General features: G+C 43.5%; 1 pseudogene; it reads left to right on the top strand.

Moving 5' to 3' along the window:
• LOC134368989 (small ribosomal subunit protein eS4-like) overlaps window positions 1–14,906 on the top strand; it is a 33,168-nt pseudogene extending 18,262 nt beyond the window's left edge.
• The last annotated feature ends 819 nt before the right edge of the window (window positions 14,907–15,725 follow it).

Raw genomic sequence — 15,725 nt, 5'->3', positions numbered from 1 at the left:
GGTGAGGTGGTACCAATTGTTTACATGGTACATTAGTTTGTGAGGGCTGCTTTAGCAGAGTACCACAAACTGGATGGCTTAAACAATAGAAATTAATTTTCTCACAGTTCTGGAGAGCAGAAGTCTGAGATCAAGGTGTTGGCAGGGTTGGTGTCTTCTAAGGGTCAGAATGGAAGCATCTGTTCCATACCTCTGTCCTCGCCTTGGAGAGGGCTGGCTTCTCCCTGTGTCTTCACATTGTCTTCCTTCTGTGTGTGTCAGTGTTCAAATGTCCTCTTCTCATGAGCATACCAGTCATGTTGGATTGAGGCCCAGCCTAATGCCCTCACTTCAACCTAATTCTTTAAAGACTCTTTCTCCAAATAAGGCCACACTCTGAAGTTCTAGAGGTTAGTGTTAGGTTTGAATCTTGAAGGTTTTAGTCTCAAGCCAGAGCAAAGAAAACCAGGAGGCAGGCAATAAATTTAGGGTAGGCTTTAATGGGGGCACTCCCAGGCGAGTTTCCACAGCCCGCAAGGGAGTGAGGCCAGGGAAGTCCTGCGCTCAGGGTGGCCACAAGCGGGTATTTATAGAGGAGGGCTGTTGGTGAGATTTTTGCCCATATATGGTAAGGAATTGAGCAGGGTTCAGTTTCCAGTCCCCACCTTCCAGGGAAGGGGTGGGGGAGAGGGAAGGGGAGTGGAGTTAACAAGATGGAGGCTCCATCACTACTTTGTTGCCGCTTTCAGGTCCTCCTGATCCCACCGGCCCAGGAGTTAGGACTTCTACATATGAGTTCTGGAGAAACACAATTCAGCCATAATAATGGAGTTGATCAAGAGAGGGAACAGTTCTGTGAAGAAACTTAGGAGTTTATTATTGAACGTATTAATTTTGAGATGCCTTTCATATGTCAAGTGAAAGAGTCAGGCTAGCAGTTGCATACACAGAATCTCGATCTCTGAGGAGAAGTCTGGGTGGAAATACAAATTGAGGAATTGTTGACGGATTTAAGTTTTATTTAATGCCACAGGAATTGGCCCTGAGTGTGTGTGTGGGGGGAAGAGGACTAATATACAAGGAACCAAGAATCAAAGTTGTATCCCATGGAAGTCCACAGACGGTCTTTCCACCACCTAGAAGACTGGGGCCCATGTCCTCAGGCCTGTCACACAATTGCTCTGCAGGTCATTTACAATGTAGAAATGACCAAGATGAGGATTGTGGAGTGCCAAGCAGAGAACCCCTCCATTGCAAATACATATTTATTTTGAAAAAGGAATCCTGACCGTTTATCTTTATAAATATAACACATGCCTGTTATAAACCGTTCCGGCAAATTAAAAAGTTTGATATAAGAAAGTGAAAAAAATCACTCCATGCTGGACACTTCATAGTCTCTCTGTCTCAGCCCTTATTCCAGATGGCTGTGGCAGATGGTTTTGCACAGACTTTGACCTCCCTCCATTGGCAACATCTTGGCTCAAGCCGTGTACACCCGACACCATGGCATGGGATGTCAGTGGAGCCTCCTTGACATTCACATGTGTGCCAGCCACCTTGGAATGCGGCAACCCTCAACCAATGGGGATGAGAGCCAGCAGGTAAATACTTCTCCATGTTGATCCCCAGCAGAGGGGGATAATGCTGAGATACCTCTGCATATTTCCTGAGGAGAATGTGGCCAGATACACTACCAATTGCTTATGGTAATGCCCAAATAGATAGCATCTTTACATTAACTTTCCCTCCTTGACGTTTCATTTTCCTTGGTCTCTAGAAATCACTTCCCAAATAAACAATCTGATCATTGCCCTTGTCTCAGGGAACGTAAGCCAGGCTACACCTCAACTGCTTAATCCAGAAATAACCATCCTCAATATAAATACCATTCAAGAATCTCTCTATGCACATACACAGGACTGGTGCAAGGTTGAAATAAGTTTATAAAAATGAGATAATTTTATACATCCTTGAATAGTACTTTTTAAGGAGATCCTTAAGGGAATCCAGAGCTGGGACTAGGAAGAGGTGACTGAGACTGGTAGGATGCCAAATTAAGGAGGCACTCATTCTCAGGGTGATACGTGCCAGGTCAGCCTCTCTGGTCTCACCCCACCTCCCAGCCCTAGTAAATTCAGTGGGGTGTCTTGATGACTATGTTCCCAAAGGTTGCATGGGACAGGGCACAGTGCTTGTTGAGTGGGGGAGACCTTTGGAGGCAGAGCAAAGGTCCTCCTGTAGCACTCACAATGGTGAGTGAAGACAGCAGTTTCTAAGTTTCAAAGAGCAGAAGCTTTGGGACCAGATGGGCTGGACTTAAATCCAGCTAGTTACCCATCTAGTTAGTTACTAGGTGGGTATTGCCAGGCACCTACATGAGATTCAGCTGTTGGAGAGTGATGGGCAAAGCATGCCACATTGTTGGGAGGGAGTCTGCACCACTGGAGATGTGATTGTGCTTACTCATGAGATGGGTACTCTGGGAATCCCAGGACAGTGAAAATCACTTCTGCCTTGGGGAATTGGAGAAAAACATAGTAAAGGAGAGGACCACTAAGTCCATCTCAATTCAATAAATAATGACCACGGACTTGCTATGTACAAGGAATTGTGTTGAACTGTAGAGGACACAAGGATGGAGGGGCGGCTAAGGTAATACACACCCTTAAGTTCTCCTGTTGGGGGCTGTGCCTGGTCTGGCTGGTGTGATCTGCAGAGGCAGCTGGCCAGGGAGTCTGTCCCTTATCTGGAGTTGGTTTGGTTGCTGACCTTAAGAATGTGTTTCAGAATTGGCGATGCAGCAAAGAGACAAACTAAAAAATGGAGTTTGAATGGGTAAAAAATAAAATAAAATAAAATAAAATAAATGAGGAGGGTGGGAGGCATCTGCTGGAGCCAGGGAGAATATTGCTGGTGGACAAGACTAGGGGATGGATCAAGGGAATAAATGTGAAGAGGGTCAGAACGAATACTTGGGACAGAAGCTGCTCACCCAAGCTTGTTTTTACCTTCATGGCATGGCTTGTGGCAAAGTGCTGGGGCAGCTGCCTGTCACCTAATGTGGGAGTATTTTCCTGCTTCCTTCCTTCCCCCAGACTTGAGTGCTCCTGAGGAGGCATGACTATATTTTCTAGGGACCATAGAGACCCATTGTGTGGAGGCAGTAGCCTGAAAATTAAGTGTTCGTTTTCCTGCAAACTAGCATGGTTTGGGCATCAAGCCAAGTTCCTGTCCTCTGTTGCCCCAAATTATCTCATTACACTTAACTTTGCTGTGGCTGTGGTCTGTTGGTCACGGAGTTTCAGCCATAAACAAGTATGTGAGCTTGTTTAGCAGAAATGTTAGCCAAGGCTGCTCATTGCCACCCCCCAGGAAATCATACTCAGTTTTACCAGATATTTAAAATACAATACCCTTGACCCATTCTACCTACCTTTCTCTCTATTCCTTCTAAGCTCTTTGAGCATAGTTTTCTTTTGCTATCTCCATTTTCTCTTTTCCTCCTTTCCCTTACATGCATGCAACACTGGTTTTCACCACCATCACCCCGTAGACACTTTCCCACCAAGATCTCCTCTAGATTGCTACATCCGATGGGCCTCTTTCAGTGTTTGCCTGAAGTCCTCACTGTTCATCACTGGATACTGCTGACCATTCGTTTCTTCTTGGTTTTCTCCTTTGGCTTCTGTATTACTGCTATCTCCTGTATCTTTCTCCCTCTGTCTGACTGTCCTTGGTGGATTTCTTTTGTTTTTCCTGCCCTCAGATGTTGCTGTTTCTTAAAGTTTTGTCCTGGTCCTCTTCTTTCCTCTTTCATCCTGAGTGACTTTGACCATTCCTATAATTTTGACTATAAGCTATTAGTGGTTGCCTCCCACTCTATAGTTCAGATCTTGCTCCTGAGATTTCATGAGGCATATTTAACTGCTTACAGGATGTCCCAGAAATACTTCAAACGTAGTGTGCTCCAAATTGGACTCATTCTTTCTTAGTAAGCCTGATCTGCATCCAGTATTACCTTTCCAAGTAAGTGTTAACCCTGTTTATTGAGCTGCCAGGGTCTTGGGAATCATCTTAGGTACCTCCCTCTTTTTTATCCGTCACATGAAACTGCTAACCAAATCCTGTTTTTTCTGCTTTCTTGGCATCTCTCCTGTTTATTTCCTCTTCTCTACGATCTAATTGATTTCCTTGACTCCTGTCTCACCACACCCAATGTATTCTTCACACTCCTGTTGGTGTGATCCTTATGAAAGACAAATCTGATCATTTCACTCTGTGGCTTAAAAGTAGCCAGAAGCTTCCCACCACCTAAAGAATAAAGCCTAAACATTTTAGCCTGGCCGCCCTGAGCCTCCATAGTCCAGCTTCTGTCCATCTTGCCAGCCTTGTCTTTAGCAGAGCTCTCTTCACATACTGAGCTTAGTGAGTGAATCCATTGACTCCATCATACAAATCACTAATTAACACAAGTGTACCAAGCAGTTCAAGATCTGCCCCTGTAAAAGCCTACTCACCATATTGATAAGCCTATAGGATGTCCTGAATTAAAAGTTTTGAAATTACGGGCAAGATTTGTCCTTTGTGACTCTAGAGGACAGTAGCATGGAATTTCAGAGAGATAGGTTTCAACTCAGCATCACTTTATAACAGTGACAGCTGGCCATAGGGGGATGGATTTCCCTAATGTAGTGAGATCTCTGCATCTGGAGATGACCAAACAGGCACAGCATGACTGTGGCTGGCAAGTTGGAGGAGGGGCCCCTACACTGTATGGAGTATTGGACTACAGGATCTCTCATCTTCCCTCCGTGAGAGGGAGAAGAGGAAGGGGAGAGAACTAATATTTACTTAGCACCTACTATGAGGGTACTTTAAAAAGTTCGAGGAAAAATAAAATTGAAAGATAATACAAATCTTTCCATGATCTTCATATGTGCCTGATGCTTTATATACAATGGTTCACTGTTCCTCTTAATCACCCTAGGGGAAATTGCTATTACTATCTCCATTTTATTGCTGAGGATCTAATGGTCAGGAAGGTGAAGTCACTTCCTCAAGGCCACTCAGAAAGTAAATGATAGAGCTGGCCTTAGAGTGCTTTTTGGAAGTGGGTGAATTATAAGTCACACTGGAGTAAAAATACTTGATCAGCCGTCGAATACATCAACTATCACGTAAATCCCTTCCCCGTCCGGTTCCCGCTGTCACCCCTCTGTCGGAGGATTTTATCCCAGAAATGTTTATCTGAAGTATTTTCTCAGTAGCATTCTCTACCCACTGCCTGTCATTTTGAGTCCAGTCTTCCCTGCATTTCATTACGTGGAGAGCACAGACACATTATCAACCCACGACTAAGTTATGTTTCTGAATGCCTTTTAGGTTTGCCTGGGGGTTCAGAGGTAGGAAGTCAGGGTTCTCACAAATTACCACTCCCTTGTTCTTTCTGATGTCTTGAACTGCATAGATACATCCACACACTGATCTTGGTCTTTGCTTCTGGGCCTACACAGCCCCAGGACCTGGCTTTCCATGGTCCCTGGTATGGGGGTCCTGAGCTCTCCCACACTGGAGCCTTCCTGAGGCCTGGGGCCTTTGTGTTCAACCTTATGTGAAGGTCTAGTTCTCCCTACTTAATGTGTGTACCAGGAGTGGTGGCAGAGCAGAAATGGCTGGAAGCTATGCGGGACAGCTTAGGAGACGCTGGGTGAGCCCTCTTGCTTCTGGCTACCTCTGCGAGGGAGGGTCAGGTGAGGAGCATCTGGCAAAGGTGGAAAGACTTCAGACATGACAGGTATTGCCCCCAGCATAGCTGGCTGCTTTCTTACTGCTTCACAGTCAGGTTGGTCATTGGGTGCCCTGACTCAGCTGTGAAAACTTTCCCGGGGATGGAGGTCTGGACCGTGGCTCAGTCTGGGCTGAGGGTTCATGGAGAGTGAGGGAAGGGACACGACGTAAGACTCAGGATGTACTGGATACCATGACATCCTCTCATGCCCGCATCCCTTCTGTCCCCACCACAGCCCTGGATGGTATGCACACCCAGTTTAGCTCAGAGAGGTGAATGATTGGTGTGGCCACACTCAGGCCTAGGTCTGACTAGCTAAAGCCCCCTTCTTGCTCAGGGACAGTTTCAGAGGAGCGAGGACTCCTCCTCTGGCCTTCACAGGCTCCTGAGTACCCAGATGACTTGTATGAGAATTGGGGCTAGCAATATCTCCCACACATTCCAGAAGAGGGCAAGATAAAGCAAGGGAGGGACCACTCTCTGAAAAGCTCTGGGGGAACCACTGTCTGCAAAGCCGTGAGCATCCCAGAAAGCCCCTGGCTCACTTCCTGCCTCAAGTGAAGTCACGACACCCAAGGCAGGTGGATTCCTTGGCCTAAGGCTTCTGTGTTTTCAGTGGTGAATTAGGCCAGGGTATTCTGCTGCCCTAGGTCGAAACACATATGGCTGAAACCAGCCAGCCTCATAGGCATCTCTTCTGGTGCAGCTTAAAAGAAACACTTGCCTTTCATTTTATTTTATTTTATTTTTAAAATTTTTTATTGGATCAAAATTGACGAGACATATTTTGGGGGTTCAACATTGAGATATGTTGATCAAATCAATATTACTAGCATATATATTGGGACAAATCGTACTTATTCTTTATGCCCGTTGTCCAATCTCTCCTTGTCCCCTCCCTCCCCCTCCCCCCTCTGATAACCCTAGATTTCTTCTCATCGTCTGAAAGAATAATGGTCACTCTGTTGATTTGTTGCCTAGATGATCTGTCCAATGCTGAGAGGTGTGATCAGGTCCCCCATTATTATCATAAAGCAGATGCTTCTTCTGTCACTCTGGAATGAGCTTTGTGGAGAGAGACATCCTATTCTTTTCTTTGGTCTCTGCTGGTGACTTTCCTTGTGTCAATGCACTCCAGTGGCTGGCGGACTATCTGCATGGTGGTTGTGGCGTCTAGCTGCTTTCATGGCAGCCATGGTTATAGTGGTGGCTGTGGTGGGCCACCCATGTGGAGGTGATGTCTTTGGCATGCTCCTTGGCATTGGTGGTGTGCCTGGTTGTGAGGAGTGTCTGGTCCCCAGATCCGTGCCTTGGGCCCTGGGCAGACACCGAGGCACTGGTGCAGTATGCCTGGTTGTGGGGGGAGGTGTCCAGTCCCCTTCTCTATGCCTCGGGTCCCTGGGCAGGTCTTGCGGTGCTGGCATGGTGTGCCTGGTTGTGGGAGGGTGGTCTGTTCCCATCTCCATACCTTGGGTCCCTGAGCAGGCCCTGAGGCACTGGTGTGCTGTGCCTGGTTGTGGGAGGGGGGTCCAGTCCACTTGTCCGTGCCTCAGTTCCCAGACAGGCACAGAGGCACTGGTGCAGTTTGCAAAGTTGTGGGAGGGGGTTCTAGTCCCCGGTTCCATACCTCTGGTCCCTGGGTGGGCTCTGAGGTGCTGGTGCCATGTGCCTGGTTGTGGGAAATAGGTCTGGTCCACTTCTCCATGTGTCAGTTCCCTGGGCAGGCCCCAAGGTGCTGGCATGGTGTGCCTGGTTGTGGGACGGGGTCTGGTGCCCTTCTCCATGCCTTGGGTCCCTAGGCAGGCCCCAAGGTACTTGTGTGGTATGCCTAGATGTGGGAGTGGGGTCTGGTGTCTGGTTTCATGCCTCATGTCCCCTGGTGGGCCCCAAGGTGCTGGTGGTGTGCCTGAGCTGGAACTAATTTTTTGTCCTTTGCTTACTTCTTAAACAGGGGAACTTCCTTTGAGAACCAGCACTTGAGCTCTGTGGTTGAGCTAAATTGCTGTCTTGTTGCTGTTTTCCCTAGGGAAAGCTTTTTGTGCAGCTCAGGTCTTAATGGCTGACCTTATAGGTACTTCCAGCTCTCCAGAGACCTGATGCACCTGGGTTGTAGGTACTCTGATCTGGGCCTGAGTTTTTTCATCAAACTGCACCCCATGCAATTCTGCATTCCTGACCAGTCTCCTCTGGTTCTGCACTGATTGGGGGGTGGATTGGCTGTCCTTGCTGTGTCCCAGTGTTCCCCCAGTGGGCCTGTCTCCTCCACCACCCATGCTGCAAACACTTCCCATGGGATGGGCCCTGCCCCGGTCCCTTGTGATGACTCTGCGGCCTGTGGATGGCTCCTTTTTTTAGCTGTTCTGGCTCCTCACTCCTGCATGGGTCCACAGGAACCCTATTAGTAATCTTGCTGTCCTGGGGGCCACCAAAATCCTCTTCTCCCCTTCCGCCTCCAAGTAATTCCATCAGAAGGGCACAGCTGTGGCTTCTGCTGGCTCCTGCTCCATGTGCTCAGCAGCTCCAGCCTTAAAGTGGCTGCAGCTTAAAACACTCAGAGCAGTTTTTAATTTCTCTCATCATGGTTTCTCCCACCTTCATGAACTCCATAGGTCTCTCCTCTTCCCCTAAGCTTCTGTGGCCCCAGCTTGGCTGATGTTACATTTTTATAGTTGTAAATTTGTTGATTTGTGGGAGAAAATGACACCGAGGACCATCTATTCTGCCATCTTGACGGTAACTAGTGCCTTCCATTTTAGAGTAGGGTTGAAATAATGCTGTAGAAATAAAGTCACACTAAAGTGTGAATGATGGATATAGGCCATTCCATCCTTTGGCAAGAGTTTATTGAAAGCCAACTGCGTAGAGTCAGAGGCTCCATCCTGGGCAATTTACTCACCTTCTTGTCTTTCTATATTGTGAGAAGTCAGGAAATGTGGATCAAGAGCCTGGCACATAGTAGAACCTCCTTGTATTTTACTTACCCATCTTTTTACACATTATGAAACACAAAGAAAATAATACAATTATTTGCACATTGGGATTAAAATGTGGTAACTATATGGGCTTAGCAGAAGAATTCATCGTATTACCTTTCTATGTACATTAATTATAATGAAAAATAAAAAGTATTAAAGGAAAGACATTAAATCTGGATTTGATAAGGAACATTAAAATAAAGTTTCTTCAAAAAAAAAAAAAAAGGACTGAAAACTGACCATCCACAGCTCAGCGACAAACCAGCACAAACCACACTCATCCACTACAGAGCAAGAACAACTTGGGTCCACGTGTATGTTCATGCGGCCAGTCCAAATACTTTATCCCAGCCCTAAAAGAGAGAGGAAGAGAAAAAAGAAAAGGGAGGAAGGTAGGAAATAAGGCATATTAGCCAGGGTTCTGCAGAAAGGTAGAATCAACAGGATATGTTATAAATATATGAGCAAGGATTTGTTAGGGGAATTAACTCCCATGATTGTGAAGAGAACTCCCACGAGAGGCTATCTGCAGACTGGATGCTGGTAGCGAGGCTCAGTCCAGGTCCAAAGGCCTCAAAACCAAGGAAGCCCATCATGTCCTGGGTGTACGTCCTGGAACCAAGAGGCCGAAGGTCTTGAGCTCTGATGTCCAAGGATGGGAGAGAAGAATGGATCCCAGCTCCAGCAGACAGAGAGAGAGATTTGCCCTTTTTCTCCATTTTTTGTTCTCTCTTGGACCCCAGTGGACTGGATGTTTCCCACTCATACTGAGGGCGGATCTTTCCCACTCAATCCTCTCAGGCTCTCATGCTAACCTCTTCTGGAAATAGCCTCATGGACACACCCAAAAAGGTAGCTTGACCAGGCTTCTTGGCCTTTCTTAATCTAATCAAGTTGACACCTGGAGTTAACCCTTGTATAAGGGAATCGGTAGTGTTCAGAAGTACAACTCAACTACACACAGAAATTTATACTTAAAAGCTAAACTTTATCATTTATTTGTTCTTGCAACAAATTTGTTCTGAGCACCTACTGTGTGGCAAGTACTGAACAGGACAGTCAGGAACACTGGCTTCTTGAAGCTGAAGCTGTGGTACGGGAAATAGGCAAAAGTAACTTTTAAAAAGTCAACAGTCGTAAGCAACGTTGTGTCAGTGACAAGCCCGTGAAAAAATAAAACAGAGCTGGGATAGAGGGCTCAAGGGCCTCTTTACATAGGCCATCCTGAAGGCCTCTGGGTGGTGACATTTGGACTGAATGTCAGCAGAATGAAGAACAGTTGGCCAAGGCTGCATCCAAGTCAACAGTGAGTTGACAGTTTTCCTCAATAAAAATGGGTGGGCACATGTTTCCCCTTCGTGTTAGTTGGTTAGGGCTGCCAAAACAAAGCACCACAAAATGGGTGGCTTACAAGGCAGAAATTTATTGTCTCACACTTCTGGAGGTGAGAAATCTAAAATCATCATGTCAGTAGGGCCACACACTCTGAAGACACCAGCAAAAAATATACAGAGCTGATAAACTTGCAGTTACAAAATCAGCATACAAAAATCAGTAGCACTTCAATACACTAACAACAAACTATCTGAAAAAGAAACCAAGAAAACAAACTCATTTACAAAAGCATCAAAACCCCAAAATACTTAGGAGTAAATCTAACCAGGAAGATGAAAGATCTCTATAATGAAAACTGTAAAACATTGATGAAAGAAATTGAAGATGACAAACAAATGTAAACGTATCTCATGTTCCTAAACTGGAAGAATCAATGTTTTTTAAATGTCCACAGTATTCGAAGTATTTACAGATTCATGCAATCCCTATCAAAATTCCAAATTATTTGTTCACAGGAGAGAATAAAGATCCTAAAACTTGTGTGGAAACACAGAAGACCTTGAATAGCCGGAGCAATCTTGAGCGAAAACAACAAAGCTAGGGACATCGCACTACCTTACTTCAAACTATATTACAAAGCTATGATAATTAACACAGCATTGTGGTGGCTTAAAAACAGACACATTGGCCAACTGAATAGGATAGAGAGCCCAGAAATAAATCCACTCATCTACAGCCAATGGATTTTCGACAAAGGTGCCAAGAACATGCAATGGGGAAAAAAGATAGTCTCTTCAATAAATGGTATTGGAAAAGTTAGCTATGCACAGGCAGAATACAGAAACTGGACCCTTAATTCACCCCTTATTCAAGAAACAACTCAAAAGGGATTAAAGACTTAAATGTAAGACCTGAAACTGTAAAGTTACTAGAAGAAAACATAGGAGAAAAGCAACACAACGTAAGTCTGGACAATGATTTCTTGCATATGACCCCAAGGGCATAGGCAAGAGTAGCAAAAAAAAAAAAAAAGACAAATGGATTGCGTCAAACTAAAGTTTCTGCACAGCAAAGGGTGAATTTAACAGAGTACAAAGACAACCCATGGGTTGGTAGAAAATATTTCAAATTGTACATCAGGTATGGGGTGTCTATTCAAGATATGCAAGGAACTCAAACCACTTGATAGCAAGAAAACCAACACCCCTATTTTAAAAAGGGGCAGAACACATGAACAAGATATTTATCAGATGAATGCATATAAAAACAAGCCAACAGATACCTGAAAAAATACTAAACATCGGTAATCATCAGGGAAATGGAAAATAAAAACCACGGGACATCAACAGCTATTAGAATGGCTGTAATTACAAAGCTGAAAGATTAACAAGTCCTGGCAAGGCTGTGGATAAAAGGAACCCTTACATGCTATTATTGTTGGAAATGAAAATTAGTACAGCCATTTTGAGAGACAGTACGGAGATTTCAGAAAACCAGAAGTAGAACTATTGTATGATCTAGCAAACCCAATTCTGGGTATGTATCGAAAGGAAGGGAAATCAGCATGTCAAAGAGGTGCCTGCAGACCCACGTCCATTGCAGCACTATTCACAATAGCCAGGATATGGAAACAAGCAAAGTGTCCACCAATAGATGAATAGGTATAAAAATGTGGTGTGTTTACACAATGGAATACTATTCAGCCTGACATGAATGAATCTAGAGGACATGATATGCTAAGTGAAATAAGCGAGGCACAGAAAGTCAAATGTCCCACGATCTCACTTATATGTGGGATCTAAAAATTCAGGCTCATAGAAGCAAAGAATAGAGTGGTCATTACCTGAGTCTGAGGGTTGGGGATGGGCAGGGAAAGGAGAAATTTTGGTCAAAGGGCACAACGCTTCAGTTAGGTAGGAGGAGTAAATTCTGTTGATCACCAATAATCTGGTGATTACCACTCAGCAAGTAACCATACTTAATAATGGTGTATTGTATATTTCCAAAGTGCTAAAAGAGTAGATTTGAAATGTTACCACCACAAAGAAATGACAGGCAAGTGAGATGATGGTTGTGTTTTTTAGCCTGAATTGCTCATTTCACATTGTGCCCTCTACATATGCACAATTATTAGTGGTCAATATAAATAAAAATTTACAGAATAAGCAATTATAAGAAATTATGGCAAGGTTATAGGATAAATGGTGAATATACAAAAATCTGCTGTTTTTTTATATACCAGAAATGAACAAATGGAATTCAAAATTAAATCATTCTATTTACATTAAGACACGCACACATGAAGTACTTAGGTATAAATCTACCGAAACATACACAAAAAGTGGATGCAGCAAAACTCTAATGGAAGAAATAAATATTAAATAAGTGGGGAGATATTCTATATTGCAGGATAGGAAGACTCAGTATTGCCAAGGTGTCATTCTTCCCTATGTGAGCTGTTGATTCAGGCAATCCCTGTCAAAAATCTCAGCAAGACATTTGGTGGGTGACGAAAAGCAAATCACAACACTGATGCTAACTTACTTAATGCTATGGTAATCCAGGCAGTGTGGTATTGGTAAAAAAGTAAACAAATAGGCCAATGAAACCAAACAGAAAGCCCAGAAGTAGATCCATGTAAACAGAGTCAACTGATCTTTGACACAGGAGCAAAGGCAATACAATGGAGCAAAGACAGTCTTTTCAAGTAATGGTACTGAAACAACTGGATGTCCACATGCAAAAAAACAAACAACAAAAATAGAAAACCAAAACCCAGAAATGATCTGGACACAGACCTTAAACTGTTCACAGAAATTATCTCAGAATGGATCACAGACCTAAATGTAAAACATAAAACTATAAAGGCTTCTAGAAGATAACGTAGGAGAAAACCTAGAACATCCTGGGTCTGGGGATCACTTTTTAGATACATTACCAAAAGAATGATCCTTGAAATATGGAATTCACAAGCTGGATTTTACTAAAATAAATTTTTTTGTTGTTGCTCTTCCAAAGGCACTGTCAAGAGAAAGAGAACACAAGCCACTACTGAGAGAAAATATTGGCAAAAGACTTAAATGGACTGTTATCCAAAATATGCTGGTAACTCTTAAAACTTGATATTAAAAAGGTGAACAATTCCATTAAAAAATGTGCCAAAGACAACTCACCAAAGAACATACAGAAAGCAAACAAGTATATGAAAATGGTTCCACATATTACGTCATCAGGGAAACCAAGTGGGAGTGGTGTGATATGGGGAATGATCTTGGCTGGAATGGTAGCCAAGTATTTTCAGGTTTATGAATGTTTGTGCAGTATTGTATGTTTGTGGCTGCCTGGCTCATCACAGCCACAAATGCCCGTCAAGGACCTTATGGCCACAGGAATTCCTGAGGGACCAGAAGTCCTCATAGGTATTGTGTGAGAACGGATAAAGTGCACAGTGGAGGTTTTTTGCTGGTTTCTCCCCCTTTATGTTTCAGCTTTAGTGCAGTCTTGGGAAAGGGATAGAAAAATTCTTGTCTCAACTGATGCACTTTTTTTTTTCCTTCCTAGGTATGTATAGGTTTATTGTAAACCAAGAGTATCACTTTGAAGGGTTTGCAGATGAACTTTATGCCTTAAGGTGTTTTCTAAACTTCCACACTTGATAGAATTTGTAAAGGTGATTTATAATTAATTGATTTTGTGCTATTTTAAAAACACTGTAAAATTATTTTGAGCTCTTTGGAACATTGTGAAGCAGTGGGACAGTAGTTTCTATAAAAACTGAAACGTAAAAAAAAACCCTGAAAAGTAATGCAAGCATCAATATTTTTCTTTCTTCTTTGCTTTCTTTCTTTCTTTCTTTTTTTTTTTCTTTTCCTTTTTCTGTGGCTGGCTAGCACTGTAGTCAAATCCTGGACCTTGCACCATTCTCTTACCAACTGAACTAAACCAGACATGCATTTATTCTTCATAGAAACATATATGGTACTTGGACAAGAGGATTCCCATGGGGGCGGGGAAGTATGTATTGTAAATACTTGTATGACTTACAGGTATACTCATTTACATTAAAGAAAAATAATTTTTATCTCCTTTGTTAAAATGAAGGGATTCCTCGAAAGGCTGCTGTAGCCCATACGTTACATGCCTACCCTATCTGGCTACACCCATTTAAACAAAGTATCATTGTGATGACACCATCTGCCTTATTTTCTTACACTTTTGATATTTAATGGATTGAATTATGACCCACCAAAACTATTGAAACTTAAATTGTGTCCCCCAAGTTTCATATATTAGAAACTTAGCCCCCACTGTGACTGTTAAGAGGGTGGGAAATCCTATTATGGTAATCAAAAGCTGGTGCCTTTGAAGAGGTGATTGGATTGCAGGACCATGCAGTAGTGAATGGATTAAAAACGGTGGTCAGGGGCGTGGTTCTGAGGGCTTTAAAAGAAGAGGAGAGTCTGTCTCCCTCTCTCTGCTCTCTCCGCTTCCACCATCTTGCAATGTGAGGACCCCTGGGTCACTGTCACCACCATTAGATGGACTTTGGACTTACCAACCTTGGAAACTGTAAGTAAATAAATTTCATTTTCTTTATAAATTACCCAGTTCCACGTATTTTCTCATAACGACACAAACAGATTAATACCAGTGAATATTATTCCTCTTATAAAGGAAGTTGAATTGTGGGTATATTTGACTGTAACAGTGTGGACCTTGCTTTACTTTTAGGCCTCAGCAGTAGCCCGGTAGACGTGATCCGTGGAAGTAGACAAAATACAGCATTTGCTCTTAAATCTGCAGGAGAAGAAAATAGAGTAGGCTAGTGAGAACTATAGCAGGCCTCATTTCACTCCCCACACAGTGTGTTAATTAATTTCCTAGGGTTCCCATAATACACTGTCATATATCAGTGACATAAACCAACATAAATTTATTCTTCGCAAAGTTCTAAGTCTAGAAGCCTGAAATCAAGATGTTGTCAGGGCCATGCTCCTTCTGAGACTAGAGAGGAAGCCCTCCTTGCCTTCTTCCTGACTTTCTCTGGTGGTTTCCTGCAATCCATGATGTTCTTTGGCTTCTAGCTACATCACTTCAGTTTCTGCCTCTGTCTTCACATGGCCTTTTCCCCTGCACAAATGAGTATGTCTGCAAATCTCCTTCACTTTGTAAGGACAGCAGTGATTGGATTAAAGGCTAACACTAATCCAGTATGACCTCATCTTGATTACATCTGCAAATACCTGTTTGCCAAATTCACAGGTGTTAGGATTAGGCCCTAAATATATGCCCCCACCCTGGGGACACAATGCAGCCCATTATATACATACACGTGGTGGCTTCTGTTTTTGTCCAGGATGTTACTTGCATATGAGGGAAAAATAGATTACTCATGAGCCCTTATAAACACTTAGCATTAGTGTAGACCAAAGATTTTTCAGTAGACATTTTTACTTGGGAAGTCTTAAGGGGCACCTGTGTACAGATGGGGCAAACACCAGCTCTACGTCTCCAGCTATTATCTGCTGATGTGAGACTCTTGGCTGGTAGAATGGGAGATAAATGTGTGGCATTTCTGTTTTTAAGTGCTTCTTCTGTTACTGCTATATCCAAAACCTTTAAAAGGCTTTTGAAGCAATTCCAGA

This window comes from Cynocephalus volans, chromosome Y, assembly GCF_027409185.1.
Source record: "Cynocephalus volans isolate mCynVol1 chromosome Y, mCynVol1.pri, whole genome shotgun sequence".
In the NCBI taxonomy this organism is placed as follows: Eukaryota; Metazoa; Chordata; class Mammalia; order Dermoptera; family Cynocephalidae; genus Cynocephalus; species Cynocephalus volans.
The sequence above is the reverse complement of the archived record's forward strand: the minus strand, read 5'-3'. Positions and strand labels throughout refer to the sequence as shown.